General features: G+C 35.7%; 1 long non-coding RNA gene across 1 annotated transcript; it reads right to left on the bottom strand.

The window, feature by feature from the left end:
- Positions 1–309: 309 nt before the first annotated feature.
- LOC105738568 lies at positions 310–8,479 on the bottom strand. Its single transcript, XR_004033279.1, has 2 exons — positions 8,320–8,479; positions 310–8,202 (listed from the first exon to the last, which is right to left on the bottom strand). It is a non-coding gene; the product is annotated as an uncharacterized LOC105738568 (long non-coding RNA).
- Positions 8,480–8,749: the final 270 nt, after the last annotated feature.

Raw genomic sequence — 8,749 nt, 5'->3', positions numbered from 1 at the left:
TTTTTATCCTCCAGCGTGTTTTACATTGCAATAGACCATTGTCATTGCAACCCAGTGGAGCATGCAGAGGTTTTCTGCACTGTTTCAGAAACTGTTTAAACATTTGTTTTAAGGCATTCACGAAATATAATCAATGGACTGCTTCTTTGTTGTTGTTGTGATTTTTTTTTTTTCCTGAGTGTGTTTTAGATGTTACTGTAGTTATTTTACCTGTTGGTCTTTTCGTGGTTTAATGTTGCTGGCTTGCTGTGCTAGTTCACGTTTTGGTGACTGTTTTCTTCCACTAGTGAGAATGATTTTTTTTTTTTAACATTTCAATGGAAAGAGATTTCAAGTTAATAACTAGTAAGAATCGGCTTTGAGCAGCACCCGAACAACTCGTTTTAATGATGGCAATCAAGTGTGAGAGCTAATTCAGAGACAGGCATGTTAACATGCTGATTTTAATAAGCTTTAAAAAGGCAATCTCTAACTTTTAAAAGTCTCTTTTTAATTTAATTGTTCTTGGTTCATATGATGCCAAAACAAACAAAACCATTAAAATATGTTTTCAATATGTATCCACAGTGTTATCTGATGATGTTCTAAATTAGCATCATGTTGGTAAAATATTGATTTGATAAGCTTTAAAAATGGAAAAGCTGGAATTATTGACCTAGTTAGAGGAAAAAGCAACATTTTTTCCTAAAAATGAACAAAGCCCCAGCCCCAAGATCTCAAACCAGAGAAAGGCTGGGCTCACGACACGTAAGGTGCTGCATTTGAGCATATGTATTATGTTTAAGTGAATTGTCAAAGCAGCTAAGGTGAGAGAAGAAACACCATGAGCTTCACATGTGTCGGAATACTATCACTCCTAAAGCTCAGCAATATTTGGTTCTTTCATTTATAACACAACCCTAGCATTCTGCAGCAAGAGATGTACAAGGACCTTTACATTTCCTTTACCTAAATTATTTCATCTTGGTAGCTAGGATTGGAGTGGAGACATTCTTCTGAGTACTGTATAGCTTTCACATTCTATGTGCATTTCATCAGGCAAATGTCAAATTTGCTAATAACAAGAAAATCTCCTCATTTTTAATCATGCCACTCCTGTTGCATGGGGTGGGGTGTGGGATGGGGGATGGACGCAAGCAGGGAGTGGAGGAGGACGCATAAAAGCATTGAGCAGTCTGACCAAAGAGAAGAAGAAGAAAAATGCTTGTTTGGATTTTTAAATGACACATGCTTGGTTATCTCAATGCCTGTATTGGTGCATCATTAAATTCAGAATTTCAGGAGTTAATAGAAAGTTGGTTATATTAGGGATGCTTTTTCAAACCCAGGTTCGAAGCAGCATAATTATGTTCAACTGCTGTTGTTTGGAAAGGGCAAACAGCATCTTAGGCACAGAACAATGAAATTACAGCTGAGATTTAGGTTAGCAAAAGCCGTCTTCTCTAGGCTTTTATGATTCATTATTTCCCATTAAATACAGTATTAGAAGTGTACACTAGATAGCTCATGGTTGCTGCTCTCGGAGCACATTATCTATATTACACAGGTCTGGGGAGCAGAATTAGAAAACTTTGGGGGAATGAGCAATATGTGTTTGCTGATAGAAGTACCATATGGCTCATCTTCTTCAATTGCTTTCATTGCGACTCTGATGCTGGAGAAATTAAAGTTTTATTTGATGTGGCACAGCTTAATGAACTGTCTTCTGTTAGGAAAATTGAATATGTTTCCTGTTATTTGAGCACAGAGCCTCCATGGTTTGGCTGATGAGGGATGCATTATGTATTGTTTATTTAGCATTTTGAAAACAAAAGCAAGATATTGAAGGTAAAATTGATTACTGCTGGATTGCATTATAGAATCAAGTTTTCTCCCTTTAAATTTCCCATTACAATCCTTTTGTAATGTTTTAATGTGAGATTGTTCCAGCTTTTTGTTTCTCAAAGTTACACAGAACTTGGTTTTATTAAAATACCTTTATTTGTAAATGAGCCACATGAAACTGTAAAGCCAGTATTGCTACATTTATAAAGTTCTAAGAACGATGTTTGGAAAAAAAGAAAATAATTCAATTTGTATGAATCTAATTGCAAAACTTCTAGTGAACCCCCAATCAGTTCTGAGAGAATCTAATGTTTGGCTAGTTGAAAGGGGGATGTCATTTTCTTTTGTTTGAAATAGACCACTTAAGAACATGCTGGGGTGGGACCATAAGAGAAGGAAGACGCTTTTAATATTTGGAAATACAAACCTAAAAATATCGTTTTAAAATTTTGAGTTAGTCATCAGTGAATAAGAAGCTGTATTCGGCCTACAGATTAAAGAAAATAAAGTGCAGATCTCATGAATTTAAATTTTTAGTGAATAAATAGGATTACAATATGCTTACATGCTGAGAAAACTGGGATGTCAATCCGTGTGAATGTTCTCTACTCCCTGAGGAATCTATGAGATAATATATTTAAAATTTTGTTTAATGTCCTTGTTTTTGTTCTGGTTCTGATTGTTTTTGAAAAATAAGAAATCTGAATAATATCTAAAAAGACTAAATGTAAAATCATCTTCTAATCACTGCATTTCTTTTTTTCATTTTTCAGTGAGAAATATTCCCCACGTGTGCTGATGCCTCAGACACACCAATCTGCAACAAGCAACTAGGATAAAAAATAGTTAAAAGTGAATCAACGTTTATCTGGAATATACAGTCCTGACCCCCTTACGCACTTCCCCCCCACAACCCCCCCCCCAACACACAAAGTCATTTGTCTTCTGTGTCCTGTGATGTTTTGAGGATTCTGGCAAATATGGCAGTTAAACAAACTTCTAGCACAATCTAAATACAGTCTGGTCAAGAGAGGCTTCCAATGTTTATAGACCATAAGTAAAGACAAAAAAAATCTGGTATTTAACCAAGAATAGTGCTCTTGAAAATGTCTCAGAACAAAGTGTTTAAGCAAAACTTTGGCCATAGATATTCTCCATTCCTCATTCTTTGCTGATTTTTTTTTCAATTAGGACTTTTTATATGCCATCATTTTGCTTCTTCTTCTTCTTCTTCTTCTTTGAAATTAACAAACTAATTTTAAAAATCAATGCCTGACTGGGGACCTGGTCATACAAACTTCCTTTAGATACAGTTGAGAAGAAAACATGACATTTTTATGAAGCCCCTCTCCTGACAGGGGACTGGAGGAGGAACACCATTATGCATTGTTATCAGCGTGGTGTAATTTGACTGTTGACAAAGTATCCGTGGCAGTGCGAATGAGCGCAGTTAGAAGTGTGGCGGATTGTAATCAAGAAGATGCTTAGCTGTGCAACACTGCATCTTGAGCAGATTTGAATCAACATTGCCTTAAGGGGACACACACACATACCAAAAGAAAAAAAATCCATTAATTTTTAGAGGGAAAATTAGAGTGGCACTTGATGAAGTGAAATTTGACATGCGTTAATTGGCGTGCAGCTCTCCTAATTAGAGATTTTCAAATTCTTTTACTGCTGTCACCATGATGGCATATTGTCTTGCTGGACAAATACTAAAATTGCAAATTGGTTTGATCAGGAAGTTTTGAGTATGAAGATAACACTGTATCCTCTAGTCCACTTCCAAAAGGTGGACAGCTGGAGAGCAAAGATGACTTTCAGCTTTACCTTCACCCCAGATAAAAAAAAAAAAGGATCATTAAAATTGTTTCATTATGAGACTTAATGTAAAGGAAGCAGGTGCTGATACAATTTTCTTAAACAGATGGAAACGTTCCTTTGATACTCATGCTTCTGCTTCACATGAAATATTTCAGGTAGAAAAAGAAAGCCAGTGAAATGCTACATTATATATATACATTCTCATATTTCTCCTTATATTCTTCAGAAATTGGAGTTAGGTGGATTTTTTGAAAGCTCATGTCACATTTTTCCCTGCTCTGAGATCTAAGGCACTCCAGTTCCCCTTCTTGTCTTAATTATACTGATGTTTGGCCCCGAGGATGGCACCAAATATGATACCACAATAATTTTGGTTTCCTTTTTCCAACTCCTCTTGTCTAGCCCTTGAACCTCTCTTAATTCATTAACATATTGAATTTTTTCAATTTTCCATTTTCTTGCAATAACAATATTAATGCCGGGGTGAAATCTTGATTGGAGCTAAATTACTTGTTACCTGCTGGCATTTATTTATATGGCATTGAATTATAAAGCTTTGCTATTGTCATGCCTTGGGCGAATTGTTTATGACACCAGTAATAGGAGTAATTGTTATTGTTGAAATTACCTGTCAGCTACCCATAGCAGTGGCCCTTGTCCCACTGACAAATAGTGACAAGGGAGAGGTATCCTCCATGCGTCCCCCTGATGGCTTCTCCTCTGATAATAAGAAGTGCAGGGCCTCTGATAATTTGCCTGTCACTGTTGAGTGCAGCTCAGAGAGAGTTGGCCAAATTGTTGTCATTCACTTTGACAAAGACAGCAAAATGCTCCCGTGCAAGAGGAGGATTATCAAAATAAATGAAATCGCTTACACCCCCTTTGTTTGTTTGGCTCAAGAATTGCCTGGCTTTGTATGAGGTTGTGAAATCAAGGTCCAGTTCTTATCAATGTGCCTCTGCTCATTCTAAGATGAGGATCCCAGGGAAGGAAAGGCAGCTTAGAAGACTCACCATTTTGCAGCTTGCATCGGCTAGTAAAAAATTATATTCAAATGTAAAGGGAAAGCCAATAAAATTGTAATGAGTCTAATATGTCATTAATTAATTTAAAACACGTCTAAAATTTACACCTTTTCTTTCCTGCCTTCCATTTGTCCCTCTGATTCTTTTTTGGCCCACACAGACATTCAAATTCAATAAGCATTCAAAAATGCACAGGTTTCTCGTTTGCAATCAAGTTTTCTTTAAAAGTTTAGAAATCTCCGTCTCTGACTCTTACAGCTTTAAAAGATTATCTAGTAGGATTTAGGATTATTATTTCAGATGGTTGGTTCCTTTCCATACATTGCCTTTTATTTATATACTATCTTCATGAGTAAAGAGATAAATGAAACATAGTTCCAGGTATGAAGCATCAATTATCACAGGCTTACAGAGGAAGCAAAATGGGCCTGTTATTGCCAGAGTGCAAATATTAATGTAAACCTTTGCATTTTAAAATCCCTTGGTTGCAGCCTGTGAACCTGTCATAGAGGGGGAAAGGGACAGGGAGCAGCAGGGATGGTGTCGGGGAGTGTCCCTGTCTGAAAGAAATGAGCTTGAAATGAATCAAACCTTTGCTCTTGTAAAAGCCAGAATCATTCCCACCTTTCCACAAAAGGCATCATTTCATGGTAGGAAAATTCTTATTTTTAAGGTGCCTGGGAGGCTATTACTCAAAGATCTTCTTGACAAAACTTCCTGTTATAAGAACTTGAAAAGGAAAAAATAACTAGGATAAATGTAAAATATCGGCTCCATATTGGATAGTAATCAGCTGTTTATTGGTCTCTACTAGACAAGTAATGACCAGCCACAGTGTTAAGTACCAGAAACATTGCCTTGGGTCCTTGCCTCCCAACACCAGCCACTATCTGATTAGAGAACCTCCAAAGAAGTCACTAGTGCATCATTTTATGGGTCTTAACGGCGCAGGTTGGCTGGCAGAAAAACTACCTAGGAGGGTTGATAAAGCAACAGTGAAACATGATTTTATTTACTTCACTTACACCTTGGTCTCTGAAAGAGTACCTGAGTATCTCAGATGCTGGGGGCTGCACAAGAAACCTAAAATCAATTCAAATAGGAATTGCACGGGACATGGAGGAGGTGGAGGAGGGGGACAAGAAAAGTAAAATTATCTGTCTCTTAAAGCTTTCCATGGACTGCACAGTTTGAAGTAGTGAACAACATTGTTATAGGCATCTAGATCCTTTCTTAGGTGTTACGTATTTAAAGCAGGTAGATAGGGTTTTAGCAGTGCTAAAACCACACATGCAGTATGATTATAGGAATAAAATGTGTTTCTAATCCTTAATGATAATGTATTCTTCTAAAGACAACCACTCCATGGTTAACTATGTTGAATGTCCCTGATTAATAAGTGGAAGGCAGTGACATAATTAAGAGGTTATCTGTAGTAATAAAAATGCTCAAACCTGTCTTGGAATGTGATCCCTTTAACAGATAATTTTTAAGAATGCATGTCCTTGCTTTCTCTGTGGAGACACACGTTAGTGATCCCAGGAGGGGAAATAAACATACGTTTTTAAATGAAGATACTTAAAATGTACCCCATATTTCAGCATGTTGCTGTAACCTGGTCTTTTTTATTTTCCTCCTATAAAACCTAAATTAAGCCTCTTAGGAGTGGTTTTGCTGCAGGTTTCGACTAAAAACACAATACATTTTAAATGGTTCCAGTACTTGAGTGCACTTTAACATGTAATCACTCATGTGCATTCTCTTCCTCTCTCATCGAAGCACCAGTCCTTCTAAAAGGATGAGACTTCTTTAAAATTTAGCTTCATTTGAAATGTAAACTTTTAACAAATAGTAATTGCTTCTGTAGCTCTATTGATGAAGTGACTGGCAGCAAATCTTTTCTTTCTCTTTTTTCCCCCCTCTCTCTGTAACATTTTGAAATACCCATCAGTGTCAAAGGAAACTGCACACGCCTCCTTTGGTGCTCTAAATAAGGCTCAGCAATGTTAAGAAAAATGTCAGAAAAAGCTCAGTGGATTAAAGGAACATTTCTGCAACATGTCAAGGAGGATGGCAGGGCAGACTGGTCTGCATAATTTTGAAAGATATTTTTTGTAAAACGCTTACTCTTATGAACCAAATGAAATTTTATTTGGAAAGATTTGATATTGTATCTGATAACATACAACCTTCAGTTGTTTTTCTAAATCTTGTTATTTTTTAAATATGTCTTTGGTATGTATTCTTTAAATTAGAACTATAATACACTCATCTTTTGGTAGAATGTTCCTGTACCCGGGTGCAGCGTTAAAATATATTTCAGACTCTTTCATGCATTTTTCTTTTCTTTCTAAAATTCTTGGAATGTTCACTCAGCGGAAGCAGTGAAAATGCTCGGCTCTTCCACATGCAAATTTATTGAACTAGTCCGTCCTTTTTCCCCTTAAAAAAAATGTGTATATAGTTTTGGAGATTTTCAAAAAATAAATCATTTACATGCATTTGTGTATTAAAAATAAATTGCTGGTATGAGGTTTTTAGTTTGTTTTGTTCTGTTTTACTAAAGAATATGCAATAGTCACAAAATAGTGCAATGACAGTAAAATATTCCACAGTATTGTAACTATGTAATTAAAACAACATCAGAAAACATCTTACAAATTTAATTCTAGACACCACCAGAAATGGCAAGATTAGTTTTACAGAAACAAGGTAAGTCTTAGCTGATTTTAAATATAAACTTTTCCAAAACAGGTTAAAAATGAATTTAGACAAATTTGGCTCTTAACCTTTAAAGATTTCCTGCCCGCTTCTGTATGTCCTTTATTACATTAATTTTTTATTTAAATTACACCATTAACTGGATATGAATTTATCAAGAATACATGTATTGATTTATAAAACAGTACCATTAATTATTATAATAGCTAGATGTAGCTGATATTACAAAGCCATTTAAAGGTTTTTAATATAACTTGGACATACATAGATAGATAGACATTATGGACAAGACTACAATTTAAACTGGCTACCAGCAGTTAATGAAATCCTTGATTTATATTCTAGTTTAGAGATTGATTATATTGTCGCTTTGTAAAACTATTTATATTACGCCATTTTTCAAAGGATGTCTCAATAAAAAAGCTAAATAAAATATTCAGTCAATTCCCAAAGCAGATTTTGTTTTCTATATTTTAAATGCTGGTGAAAATAATTGATTGTGTGTGTTCCAAGCTTTGTCATTTCCATTCCAGAGGTGGCTTTCCTGATGGGAGCCTCGTTTGCATATGCACACTTTCGCACACTTTTGATCCTTGCAGAAACAAATCGCTTTTCTTTATTTCATTATGCCTCCCACCCCCAGTAACAAACCCATGTATATTTCACAGACCCCGAATATCAGGACACATAAGTCTTTCTGGCATCTTTTATGTTATGCATTTTTTTTTCTTAAGGTTGTGGAAAACTGGGACTTACCCCAAAGCCGCAAAGCAGGCAATCACGAAGAGTATTTGGGTAAGAATGCAATCTGAAGAGGAAAAAAAGAAAAATGAGGAAGAATATCAGCAAATAACAGTAACACTTTCAAATTACTTTTCAAATGGTAATTAGCCAGCAAATAGATTGAAAGTTAAATTCTTTTCACATTGTACTTGGTTTGGGTCTCCCAGTCTCTTTATTTATATCACTTTTCCTTGCCTGGCAACATATGTTACCGATTTATTATAGTATTTTTACTGTTAGCAGACAAATCTAAAGGCTAGCTGAGAAGGCTAGCTTCATCTGATGACTTTAACAACAACTGCGGGGCATCCTTGAGGGTGAGCCAATAGGCTCTTTTGAAGCTATAATACTATTAACCATTTTGATGCTGAAATACTTCTCATAGCCAAAATTGGTTCTGTCTTTTCATGGGCACTCCAGTTTCTACACATAAGAAAGTTAATGTAAATGATTTGTTTTGTAAATATTTCAATAGCCTTCTAAGCACTTTCTTCCATGTGTCTTAAGTTCCCTAAAAGCCATCGGTTTGTTTATTTCCCCTTCTTTTACAGACACTGAAATCTGTGGCACAC

The sequence above is a fragment of the Nomascus leucogenys genome, chromosome 14 (genome assembly GCF_006542625.1).
Source record: "Nomascus leucogenys isolate Asia chromosome 14, Asia_NLE_v1, whole genome shotgun sequence".
Taxonomy (NCBI): domain Eukaryota; kingdom Metazoa; phylum Chordata; class Mammalia; order Primates; family Hylobatidae; genus Nomascus; species Nomascus leucogenys.
The sequence above is the reverse complement of the archived record's forward strand: the minus strand, read 5'-3'. Positions and strand labels throughout refer to the sequence as shown.